General features: G+C 40.7%; 1 protein-coding gene, 1 long non-coding RNA gene and 1 pseudogene across 7 annotated transcripts in view; 1 reads left to right on the forward strand and 2 right to left on the reverse strand.

The window, feature by feature from the left end:
• Nucleotides 1-9,901, reverse strand: part of RIPK1 (receptor interacting serine/threonine kinase 1) — a 42,233-nt gene extending 32,332 nt beyond the window's left edge. Inside the window, exons 1-2 of one of the 6 annotated variants that reach the window (XM_047859658.1) lie at nucleotides 9,431-9,842; nucleotides 9,045-9,157 (exon numbers count right to left, since the gene is read on the reverse strand). The gene's annotated coding sequence lies outside the window, so the exon portion shown is untranslated. Of the gene's footprint in view, nucleotides 1-9,044; nucleotides 9,300-9,430 lie in introns of those variants that run through there. The other 5 variants (XM_047859656.1, XM_047859659.1, XM_047859657.1 and 2 more) reach the window with 5 other exon arrangements.
• LOC125166034 (40S ribosomal protein S6-like) lies at nucleotides 5,607-6,675 on the reverse strand (annotated as a pseudogene).
• LOC125166035 (uncharacterized) overlaps nucleotides 9,426-13,384 on the forward strand; it is a 40,048-nt gene continuing 36,089 nt past the window's right edge. Inside the window, exon 1 of the long non-coding RNA XR_007152319.1 lies at nucleotides 9,426-9,514. This is a non-coding gene — a long non-coding RNA (uncharacterized LOC125166035). The remainder of the gene's footprint in view (nucleotides 9,515-13,384) is intronic.

The raw sequence follows: 13,384 nt of genomic DNA on the forward strand, positions 1-13,384 counted from the left end.
TGACCCCCTTCACCCATTTCTCCCAGCCCCTGCCTTTGGCAACCCCAATCTGTTCTCTGGATCTATGATCTTCTTTTCCTTCTTCTTCTTCTTCTTCTTTTTTTTTTTTTTTAAGATTCCACATATAAGTGAGATCATACGGTATTTGTGTTGCTGACACTTCACTTAGCATAATGCCCTCAAGGTCCATCCATGTTGTTACAAAGGGCAGGATTTCCTTCTTTTTTATGACTGAATAATGATGAGAATAATAAGAAGAAAAAGATATATATATGTATATATGTCACATCTTATTTATCCATTCATCTATTGATGGACTTTTAGGCTATTTCCATACCTTGGCTATTGCAATTGATGCTGCTATGAACACGGGACTGCATATGTCTTTTTGAGTTAGTGTTTTTGTTTTCTTTTATTTTTTAATTTTTTTTAATGTTTATTTTTGAGAAACAGACAGAGAAACAGAGTGTGAGTGGGGGAGAAGTAGAGAGAAAGGGAGACACAGGATCTGAAGCAGGCTCCAGGGTCTCAGCTGTCAGCACAGAGCCCAACGTGGGGCTCAAACCCACAAACCATGAGATCATGACCTGAGCCAAAGTCAGACATTTAACCAACTGAGCCACCCTGGTGTCCTTGTTTTTGTTTTGAGTAAATACCCAGAAGTGGAATTACTGGATCAAATGGTAGTTCTGTTTTTAATTTTTTGAGAAAGCTCCATACTGTTTTCCATAATGACTACACGTCACATTCGCACCAACAGTCCACAAGGGTTCCCTTTTCTCCACATCCTTGTCAACACTTGTTATCTTGTCTGTATGGTAACAGCAGTTCTAACAGGTTTGAGGTGATATTCCTTTGTGGTTTTAACTTGCATTTCCCTGATGATGAGTAATGCTGATCTTTCATTTACTGGTTGTCTGTCTGTATGTCTTCTTTGGAAAAATGTCTATTCAGATCTTCTGCCCATGTTTTAGTGGAATTTTTTTTTTTTTTTGCTATGAAGTTGCTATGCATTCTTTATATATTTGGGATATCAAGCTCTTAGGATACATGATTTGCAAATATTGATTTCCATTCTGTAGGTTGCCTTTTCATTTTGTTGACAGTTTTCCTTTGCTGTGAAGAAGGCTTCTAGTTTGATGTAGTCCAAATTGTTTATTTTTGCTTTTGTTGCTTTTATTTGTGTTAGATTCAAAAAGTCACTGCCAGGACCTATGTCAAGGAGCTTATTGCCTATGGTTTCTTCTATAAGTTGTATGGTTTCAGATGTTATGTTCAAGTCTTTAATCCATTTCAAGTGAATTTTTTTGTATGGTATAAGATAGTGGTCAGTTTCATTCTTTTGTATTTGGCTATACAATTTTCCCAGCATGATTTATTGAGGAGATTGTCCTTTTCCCATTGTATATTCTTGGCTTATTTGTTGCAGATTAATTGGCCACACAGGTGTGAGTTTATTTCTGGGTTTTCTATTCTGTTCCATTGATCAGTCTCTTTTTATGCCAATGCCACACTATTTTAATTACTATGGCTTTGTAATAGAGTCTGAAATCAGAAGCACGATGCCTCCAGCTTTATTTTTTCTGGAGATTGCTTTGCTGATTCAGGGTCTTTTGTGGTTCAATATATTTTAGGGTTGCCTGTTCTATTTCTGTGAAAACTAACATTGGAATTTTAATAAAGATTGAATTAAATCTGTATATTACTTTGGGTAGTACAGAAATTTTAACGTTATTAGTTCTTCCAATGAGCATGGAACATCTCTCCACTTATATCTTCTTCATTTTCTTTCCAAAATATCTTATAGTTTTCAGTACACAGATTTTTCAGTTCCTCAGTTAAATTTATTCCTAGCATTTTTTCTTTAATTTTTTTTAACATCTATTCATTTTTGAGAAACAGAGCGCAAGTAGGGGTGGGGCAGAGAGAGAGGGAGACACAGAATCTCAAGCAGGCTCCAGGCTTTAAGCTGTCAACACAGAACTTGATGTGGATCTCGAACTCACAAACCGCAAGATCATAACCTGAGTGGAAGTGGAACACTTAACTGAGCCACCCAGGTGACCCCCCTAGGCACTTTTTTTTCTTTTTGATGCAATTGAAAAACAGAACTTTTTTCTTAATTACTCTTTGATAGCTCATTATTAGTGTCTAGAAATGCAACAGATTTTTTATATTGATTTTGTATCCTACAACATTACCGAATTCATTTATTACTTCTAACAGTTTTTTTATGGAATCCTCATGGTTTCCCATAGATAATATCATGTCTTCTGTAAATAGTGACAGCTTTGCTTTTTCCTTTCCAATTTGGATGGCTTTATTTCTTTTTCTTGCCTAATTGCTGTGGCTAGTGATTCCAATATCATGTTGAATAAAAGTGGCAAGTTTCGGCATCCTTGTCCTATTCCTGATCTTAGACAAAAAGCTTTCAGCTTTTCACCATTGAATATTATGTTAGCTGTGGGTGTAAAATCTTTTTAACTTTACACTTTGAAATTTTTCATAATAGAATATTGTGAGGCAGAGAATTTTTTAAAAAATTACCTCAGGTGTTTCTGAAAATGCCCAGGCTGATAGCGGTCTTGTGTAGTGGCCTGTGGTCATCTGCCTCAGGTTACCATCTACACCTTGTACAAAGGCTGTGGGTAGACCATGCCACCCCCAGAAAGCTCACATAGCAGCACAGTAGACAACACTATTTCTATAACATAAGACATCCCCAAACAAGAGGAAGCACCCTCTGGAAAGATGCACGTCTATCAGGTAGACAGGGAGTAGGGGAGGCTACCTAAATAACGGGCATGAAGACCAGGGGTAGAGGGTGGTGATGGAGCTGGGGCAGGCATAGAAGGAGAGGTAGCAGAGCCATAAATGCTGTGGAAAGAGCACAGACCTTTCTCTTGTGAGTATGAACTCTAGCTCTAAAATTTGTTAGTCCCGTGACTTGGGTAACTTACATAAGCCTCAATTTCCTCATTTCTGAAAGGAAAACACATTTCCTACTTTATGATTTTGGCTATGATTGGCCCAGCCACCCACATTTACCCATATTTAACCCATTTCAGTGGGTTTTGAGAATGCCAGGGTGCAGCTGAGATCCTCTGCTCAGCAGTGCTCTACTGATCCATCTCTGTAAGAATGGTAGAGTGGGAGGAGACAGAGTAATTTGTTCCACTCTCCCCTATAAACCTCTTAGGGCGTATTCTTCTCCTGGCTCATCCTATTCATCCTTCAGGTCTCAGTGAAATGTCATTTCCTCAAGGAAACCATCCTAGGTCTTCCCATTAGACATTTTCACAGTACCTTTTACTTCTCCCTTGAAACAGTTAAGACAGCTCTAATTTGAGAATTATTTCTAATTAATTTCACAGAAGGCAGGAAACTACCTTGCACACTGTCTGCAATGTCTAGGACAAAACCTAGCATATGGCAGTTGATCATTAAATGGATGATTATTTTTTAAAAAGAACTATTTAATTGTCCAAAAATAAAAGATACAGTTAAATGAATTACAGGACATTCATAAGATGGACTATTATATAATAATTCAAAATTACAGGTAAAAATAAAAAATCTATACATACAGGTAGATGTCTAGATATATAGATACATATACAGAAAAAAAAGACAACAAAAGACATCAACATGTTAGCAAGGATTATATCTGGATAGAAGGGTGATTTTTACTTTCTTCTGTACACTTTTACATTTTCCAAATTTCCTTCAATAAACATGAAATACATTTATAACAACATGTATTTCTTTTAATTTTTTAGTGTTTATTTATTTTTGAGAGAGAGGGCGTGAGCAGGGGAGGGGCAGAAAGAGAGACACACACACATATCCAAAGCAAGCTCCAGACTTTGAGCTGTCAGCACAGAACCCGACGTGGGGCTCGAACTCATGGGCTGTAAAATCATGACCTGAATAGAAGTCAGACAACTGAGCAACCCAGGCGCCCCCAATAAAATGTATTTCTTAAAGAGAATAATTCCTTCACTCAGTATTTCTTTAATTAAATCAGAGCTGCTGAGATAGATTATTTACAAGGATGTTCCTGGCAACATTACATAGAACGTCAAAAGCATACAAAACAATTTACACACACAGAAGACAGGAGAAATTATGGCACATCCATACTCTGAAATATATCTAGCAGTTTTCAAAACTAATGTTGTATATGAATATTTAATAACCTTTTTTAAAAAAAAGGCTCAGGGTGCTTGGGTGGCTCAGTCATTTGAGCATCTGACTTCGGCTCAGGTCATGATCTCATGGTGAGTTCAAGCCCCACATCGGGCTCTGTACTGACAGCTCAAAGCCTGGAGCTTGCTTTGGATTCTGTGTGCCCCTGCCTGCCCCCCCACCCCCACCCCGCACCCCTCCCCTACTTTGTGCTCTGTCTCGCTTTGTCTCTGAAAAATAAATGTTAAAAAAATTTTTTTTAATAAAAATTTTTTTTTTAAAAGGCTCACAGAGTGAAGAAACAGGAAGGAATTATTAACCCTGAAATATGCCATTTGGGTATAAGATTTCAACTTGAGTTCTACTAGCTCTCTCTCCTTCAGCCAAGATCTTGTCTCCTCAAATTTGCCAGAACCAACTAGGATTTGCAGTGCCTCCTGCAAGCATGATGAATCTTAGGAGAAGGAGGCCTCCAAGTGATTCCACCGCCCTTTGTGAGGCCGGCTCTGGACCCAAGTCAGTTCTCCTTCCAGTCTTGCAGTTTGTTGGTTTGGTCTGGTCTTACTTAATCCTGTGTACCTCTTGCATGGTTTCCAGTGATTTCTTTTGTTTTCACTGTTGTTGGTTTTTTTTCCTCCCTTTTTTCCATGGAACAATTCAACTTTATAAGCACTGAATATCTTAGAAAGGTCTTGTGAGTACTTTAGATACCCAAGAGTCACAAAAACACTGAATGGAGGCAGGTAGAAAACTACATTATAAGGCCATGTTACAGAGTAACTAATGAAAGCACACTGCCCTCTTACATCACCTGATGATAACTAATTTCAACTAATAATGTAATTATGTCCATTTTAATGGAATTTCTTACTGTTTTTTTCATAAACAGATGTTAATTCATGAACTCAGGAAAGCAAATTTTGTCCACTGAGATTAACTGAAAATTTCAAGGAATTTCACAAATTTCTAAAATTTCTCCTAAAGCAAAATAAATCGATATATATTTATATGAAAATACTCATATTCTGTACTCAATTTTGTCAGTTAAACCTCACTAAAACTGGGGGAAATACAAATAAATAATAAATAATAATGCCAAAAACAAAGGCAGAATTAATTCATGATATTAACAGGCAGGACAGTGATCACTATGACAGAAGATAGGAGACAGTGAACCTCTTACTTCAGAATCATGGCAATGTTCTTTTTTTTTCTTTTCTTTTCTTTTTTTTTTTTTTTTGGTTTGATGTCTGATCTTATTTATTTGTTCCTCTTATAACAATCTCATTTTTTTTTTTTATTAAAAAATTTTTTTTTCCAACGTTTATTTATTTTTGGGACAGAGAGAGACAGCGCATGAACGGGCGAGGGGCAGAGAGAGAGGGAGACACAGAATCGGAAACAGGCTCCAGGCTCTGAGCCATCAGCCCAGAGCCCGACGCGGGGCTCGAACTCCCGGACCGCGAGATCGTGACCTGGCTGAAGTCGGACGCTTAACCGACTGCGCCACCCAGGCGCCCCAACAATCTCATTTTTGACTAGACTCAGGCTTTGAGGTAGAAGCTCTCAGAGAAGTCAGCCTCCATCTCTTGGTAATCTGTTCCTGGTGTTTTTCTTTGGCCTCCTTCATTCTCTTGGCCAAAAGTTTAGCATATTCTGCAGCCTCTTCCTTGTTTTTCTTCATGCACTCTTTCTTAAAGCAATGCACCGACGTTTGTGTTGGAGGACACGTGGAGTAACAAGACACTGAACCTTGGGTGTTTGGTTCGAAGTTTCTTACCTTCTTTGTTTAGGGGCTTTCTCACAATATACTGGCAGACATCATCTTCCTTCGAGAGATTGAAAAGCTTGCGGATTCTGCTAGCTCTCTTGGGCCCCAGGGGATGAGGCACAGTAGTATCAGTAAGTCCAGGAATATCCTTCTCCCCTTTTTTCACAATGTTCAAGTTGAGAACACTGAGATTGGCATCCACAATGCAACCCCGAACAGATTTGTGCTTCCTTTCTCCAGTCCTCCGTGGTCGGTAGCAGGAATGCCCCTTACTCAGCAGCAGGCAGACACGGCCATGGGTCAAAACACCCTGCTTCATGGGGAAGCCTTGTTTGTCATTGCCACCACTGATCTGGACCATGTAACCCTTCCATTCTTCCCCTAAAGCCTCAGCAGCAACTTCTGTGGCCATTCGCTTCTCATAAAAGGTACGAAGTCTGTGTTCATCGTCCACCTCAATGAGTTTCTGGCAGCCAATAGCTGGGAAAGAGATGTTTAGCTTCATCTTGAGGGTGCCTTGGCAATGTTCTTTTTCTTAACCTGTGTAAATGTTCACTTTGTGATACTTCATAGAGCTGTTCAGTATGAAATGTTCACTTCACATTTAATGTTACACTTTAATAAAAAAGTTTTAAAAAGAGGCGCCTGGTGGATCAGTTGGTTGAGCATCAGACTTCGGCTTAGGTCATGATCTGGCGATTCATGAGTTTAAGCCCTGCATCGGGCTGTATGCTGACAGCTCAGAGCTCACAGCCTGGAGCCTGCTTCAGATTCTGTGTCTCCCTTTCTTTCTGCTTCTTCCCCCGCTCATTCTCTGTCTCTCAGAAATAAATAAAAAACATTAAAAAAATTTTTTTTAAGTTTTAAAAAGACTTAAAAATATTCATATTTACCTTTCAGTGGTAGAAGACTATTTTTTAAAAATTTTTCAATGATGACCATACAGAAAGAGTCAGAAAATGTCAGCTGCCTACCTATCATTGCCCCCCTCTTCCCTGCTAATAGAACTCTGATTTTACTCAAGTATCCAACATGGAATTCTCTAACGTTCTTATAATTATAACAGCTTAATGTCTTGCCCCAGATAAACAAGAGCCCTGAGTAAGAACCAAATGAAAAGCAAAGGACAAGACTGAAAGTGTTTAACCAAGTATTATCATGTACATTAGCACATTATGACCCCATGAGTACGTTTTATTCTTACCATTCCAATTTAGAAATAAACAAACTAAAATCTGGAGTTAAATGATTCACCTAAAGTGGCAGATCCTGGAACTGAACTTTTATTTCTTCATTCAAACCTCCACCATCAATTCACTAACACATGCTACTTCTCTAGATAGTAAACTATACTCTTTCTTAAAATTCCATGCAAAAACCTAATATTGTAGCCTTGTTCACCTATATTAAATGAGCATGTTACAGTCAGAAATAGGGAAAACACAGATTAAATTTTTAGAACATAAAATATGTGATTCAAGATCAATACTCTACAGGCTGATGGAATCATTTTTGCCAGAGTACAACATCCAACCAAAGCACAGGAATCCACATATATTTTTTCAAATTCCAGATCATATTTGTGGTATTGATATATTATGGATTAATAAGCACCACATAATAGTTTGCCATTTTGGAAGTTGATATTTAAGGCATTTTTCTTAACCTCATTAATATTCACATTCTTTTTTTTATTTAAAAAATTTTTTTCAACGTTTTTTATTTATTTTTGGGACAGAGAGAGACAGAGCATGAACGGGGGAGGGGCAGAGAGAGAGGGAGACACAGCATCGTAAACAGGCTCCAGGCTCCGAGCCATCAGCCCAGAGCCTGACGCGGGGATCAAACTCACGGACCGCGAGATCGTGACCTGGCTGAAGTCAGATGCTTAACCGACTGCGCCACCCAGGCGCCCCAATATTCACATTCTTAAAAGTGTAACATATCTCTGGTGCTCAATATAGTACAGAGGAAAATGAAAATTAAAGTTAATCACTATTGCTGTTTTATTAGCAATAATAATGACACATCCTAAATTTTAAATAAACCTGGTCTTCACTTTTTGTGTTTAGAAGAGCTGCGGTTTTCAACATTAAAAAAAAAAATTTTTTTATTTATTTTCAGAGAGGGAGAGCAGGAGCAGAAAGAGGGGCAGAAAGAGAGGGACAGAGAAAATCCCAAGCAGGCTCCACACTGTCACTGCAGAGTCGGATAGCGGAAGGCAAGAGGAGCTTGATCTGGATCTCACCAACTCTTAGATCATGACCTGAGCCGAAATGAAGAGTTGGATGCTTAACCCACTGCGCTACCCAGGCTCCCCCATTTTTCACTTTTTTAAAAAAAACGTTTTTTAATGTTTATTACTTATTTTTGAGAGAGAGAGAGAGAGACAGAGAAAGCACAAGCAGGGGAGGGGTAGAGAGAGAGGGAGACACAGAATCTGAAGAAGGCTTCAAGGCTCTGAGCTGTCAACACAGAACCCAATGCGGGACTCACACCCACATACTGTGAGATCATGATCTGAGCTGAAGTCGGATGCTTAACCCACTGAGCCACCCAGGCGCCCCTCTACATTTTTACTTGATCACAATTTCCTCGTTACTCTGACACCTATCCATTTACCAAAGGACTTCAGAAGAGTGGTTGAATGTAACAGCCTCAGGCTTTGCCCAAGATAAACAGGAGCTCTGGACAAGGAAGAGCCAAAGATCAGCAAGAAATAAAGAAATAACTGCTCCTCCTCCAATCCCTGAGGTTTTGTCAAATGCTTAGGAAAGGAGGTTGTAGCTTAACCTTTTCAAAATCCTGAAGAGATTCTGCAGTACATCGTAAAAGCAAACTTGCCATGACTACCTAAGAGGTCTCCTAGGGTTATGATATTCGTCCCTTTTGTCGCTATGGCAGTTGGCCCTTCTTTTCCATTTACCAGCTCACGTCTAAGATTATCCGGAAATGCTTTTGATGATCTCTGCAACCAGCGCAGCCCCCAGGGCAAGAGTAAAAGGCCCTTTCAAAGGGTTGGTAAGCAGTCCCACCCTGGGACAGCTACGTAATCCTATAGTGACCAGAGCATGCACCACTGTACCTTAAGGATACTGCAATAAAAACCCATCAACGCTACAAAATGATAGCAACAACGCCACGCCACACCGTCATCCTGGCCCGAGGGCAGGTTTCCGCCCTTGTACCGAGTTACACCTGGTGAGAAACATCTGATGAAAAAGGAGCGCAGCCCAGGGCCTTTGACAATTCTGCACAGCACCCCAGAAAATTCCGCGGGCCCTGCCACCACCCAATTTCAGGGAATACGGAAGGCTTGCAAACAGCCCTACTTCCTCGACAGCCGCGAGCTCCGCCCACCACCCGACAGGCCCACTCACAGTTCCACTTCCTGTGCACGCCGTCCCCGCCCGCCGCCCGCCGGCCTAATCAGGAAGCCCCGCCCCGCCTGCAAGCCTCTCCTCAAAGAACCTGGATGTGGCAGTCGCTCCTTCCGCGCAGACGCACCCAGACTTAATTTACTTTCGTTTCCGCGGCAAATTTCCCGAGGCCTGGGTAAGGGAAGAAGCGGCGGTGGGAGACTCCGGAATTACTCCGACGTCGCGACAGTCTAGCCGGGGCGAGCAGGGGGCCGACGCCCGAGACTGACAGAGGTGGTCACCGGGGACAGAGCCCGTCAGACTCGGGGGGGCCGGGCCGCGGAGTGGCTCGCCGCGCCCGGCGCCGTGGGCCCCGCTGGTCAGCGCGCGTCTTGCCGCGCGGCCCCGGCTCCCTCGCCCCAGCGGGACAGCGGGCTCGCGCACCTGGAGATGTAGGCCCGGCAGGACCGCCGTGCTCCTGCAGGCTAGGTCCGGTGTCCGCGCCCTCTGCGTGTCACTTAAGTGCGCTGGGACCGGCGAGGGGGCGTGGACTGCTCGCTCCGCCTCCGCGGGCTCCAAAGCCGGGTAGGAGGAGAGCGCCCGCCCCGCAGCCAACTGGCCTTGCCCCCAGATTTTAAATCCCGGAGTTGTCACCCTGAGAATCTTGGCTTTTAAAGTCGGTGGGAGGCCAAAAGAGGAAATGTTACCTAGTCATAGAAACCTCCGCGGTCGGGGAGGGGCAGCTTGGCCTAGGGGTAAGCACTACAGCGCTCCTTCCAACTCCCACTCTGAGCTCTGCGGGTTATCGGCGCTACAGCCTTAGGCAAATTACCATTCTCTTATCTCCCTTCACACGTGAAGTGAGGATAATAAGATCCTCTCTGTGGTGGAAGAAATGTGATACTTATCTTGCAGCCTTTTAGAATGGTGATCACGCAAAATGGGAAGTGCTATAGTGCTATATTAGAAAGCAGTTATTCATAGCATGATTACATGTTGTAAAAAGATACACAGTTGACCCTTGAAGAACAGGAGTTTGAACTATGGGGGTACCGCTTATAGGTGGATTTTTCCCCCAATAAATACAATAGAGTACTGTAAACATTTTCCTCATATTTTGAACATTTACATTTACCTAGATTATTGTAAGAATACAATATATAACACGTAAAATATATGTTAAATAGACTGTTAGTAAGGCGTCTAGTGAAAAGTAGGTTGTTAGTAAAGTTTTGGGGGGTGTCAGAAGTTAATATGTGGATTTTCAACTGTGGGGTTAGGGGTGCCCCTAACCTCTGCATTCAAGGGTCAAATGCATTCTTCAAGAGAACGGGAAGTCACGGATTGGGAGAAAGTATTTGCAAAGAACATCTGATAAAGTATTGTTATCCAAAATATCCTAAAAACTCAACAATAAAAGGAGTAACCCCGTTAAAAAATGGGCAAAAGATCTGAACAGACACCTCACCATACAGATGGCAAATAAGCACATGAAAAGGTCCTCAACATTGTAGGTCATTAGGGAATTGCAAATTTAAAACAACAATGAAATACCACTGCATACCTATTGGAATGGCTAAAATCTAAAACACTGAGAATACATGTGGATGAGGATGTGGTGCAACAGGAATCCTCATTCATTGTTGCTGTGAGCAAAAATTGGTAGAGCCACTTAGGAAGAAAGTTGGGCATTAGAAAACTGAAAATAATCCTATTATATGATCCAGAAACCCCATACCTTAGTATTTACCCAAAAAAGTTGAATGCTTATATTTACACAAAAATCTGACATGAATGTTTATAGCACATTTATTCCTAATTGCCAAAACTTGAAGGCAGCTAAGATGTTCTTCTTGGTATGTGAATGTACAAAAACACTGGTCCATCTATACAATGAAATGTTACTCAGCACTAAAAAAAAAAAAAAAAAAAAGAAAAGAAAAAGCCGTCAAGCCATGAAAAGGAATGGAAGAACCTTAAATGCTTATTTATTTCTAAGTGAAAGCCAATCTGAAAAAGCTACATCTGATTCCAACTATATGACATTCTGGAGACGGCAAAAGTATGGAGTCAGTGGAAAAAAAAATCAGTGGTCGTCAAATTTGTAGGGAGGTGGAGCACAGAGGATTTTTAGGGCAGGGAAACTATTCTGTATAATGTTGTAATGATGAATACATTATACATTGTCAAAACCCACAAATGTGCAACACAAAGAGTGAGACCAGATGTGAATGGGACTTTGCTTGATAATGTGTCAGTGTTGGTTGATTGATTGTAACAAATGTACCACACTGGTACAGGATGTTCATAGTGGGAAAGGCTGTGTGTTTGGGGTTGGGAGGCAGGTAGGATATGTGAGAGTATTCTCTTTCCACTCAATTTTGCTTTGAAACTAAAACTTAAAAAATTTTCTGTATTTTAAAAATATGTATATATACGGGGTACCTGTTCATTCACAAACATTTCTGACTAATGTATGCTAAGCAGGTACCAGCTACAAAAATATCTGATGGTAGATACAAGTGATACAAAAAGGCACTCATTCATTCAATAAATACTTGCACAGCACCTGTTCCAGACACTAAAGACTCAGTTGTGAATAAATCAAAAATACCTACTGTGTGGAGCTTACATGCTAGTGAGGAAGATGAATGAATGAATGAGGAAACTATGTAGTATGTTAGTGGATGGTAAGTGCTAAGAGAAAAAAGCACCGATGTTGGATAGGAGATGTGCATGTATGTATGGGGAGTGTATCACAGTATTAGATGGATGGCTGGTTGTAAAGGTAATATTTGAGTGAATAACTAAAGGAAGTGAGGGATGAAGCCATGAGGATATTTTGGGGAGAGGAAGCAATGAGGTATTTTGGGGAAAAGCAAGGACAAAGGCTCAGAGATGGGGGCACGGCAAGGAGGTGCCTGTGGAAGGAGCAAGAAAGTAGTAATAGAGGATGAGGTCAGAAAAGTTAGGCGGGAGCAGGGAGATCATGTGAGGCTTTGTAGGTGATTTAGAGAAGTTTGCCTCTTACTCCGAATTAGGGAGTCATTGAAAGATTTTGTGCAGAAGAGAAGCATGTTCTAAATTATCTTATAATGGGATCATTTTGGATGCTGAGTTGAAAATACACTAAAAGGAACAAGAACAAAGTAGGAAGACAAGTTTGAAGGTTATTACAGTAATGTTGACAAGATAAGTAAGGATGGCTTCAATGAGAGTGATAGCAATGGGGATATCAAGGAATTGTCAGATTCTGGGTAAAATATGAAGGTGGAAGTGATGATTAGCTTGTAGATCAGAAACTGGATGTAAGAAATGAAGAAACCAGAAGTTTTCTGTTCTCACTGTAATTGGAAGGACAGAGTTGCTGATGGAGAAGGGAAAGAGTAATGTCAAAGCACATTTGTGGAAATATGAGGAGCTCTAAACATGTTAAAATTTGAGATGGTCTATTAAACATCCAGGTGAGATGTCAAGTAGGCAGGTGGATATATGAGTATGGAGTTCAGGGAAGAAGTACAGATGGGAAATATAAATTAGAATGTTATCAACACATGGATGGTATCTAGAACTAAGGCAAGATCTTCAAGGGAGGGAATGTTGATAGAAAAGAGATCTGAGGAATGAGCCCTGAGGTCCTACAATTTTTAGATGTTGATGAGATGAAGAGGAGCCACTAGGAAAGTAGAGGGAAACCAGGTCAGGGGGGGATCCTTAAGAGAGTGATCACTTGTTCCAATTGCTGCTAATAAGTCAAGTAAGATGTGGCCTGAGAATTCACCATTGGATTTGAGAACATGGAAATTGTCAATGGGCACGATAATGTAAGTTTTAGTGGTATGGTTGAGAGCAAAAGCAAGTTTGGAGTAGATTCAAGGAAAAGTTGGAGGAGATGAAGAGAAAAATGAGAGACTGAGTATAGTTAGGTCTTTAAAGAATTTTTCAGAAAAGGTAATGAACTTAATAGGGTAGTCCCTTAGAGAGACAACTGTTACATAAAAATGGGAACATTATCTAGTAAGGGTAATGATAGAGGTATGTGCCAGGTTCTATGGCAACCAGAGAA

This window comes from Prionailurus viverrinus, chromosome B2, assembly GCF_022837055.1.
Source record: "Prionailurus viverrinus isolate Anna chromosome B2, UM_Priviv_1.0, whole genome shotgun sequence".
NCBI classification, from domain to species: Eukaryota; Metazoa; Chordata; class Mammalia; order Carnivora; family Felidae; genus Prionailurus; species Prionailurus viverrinus.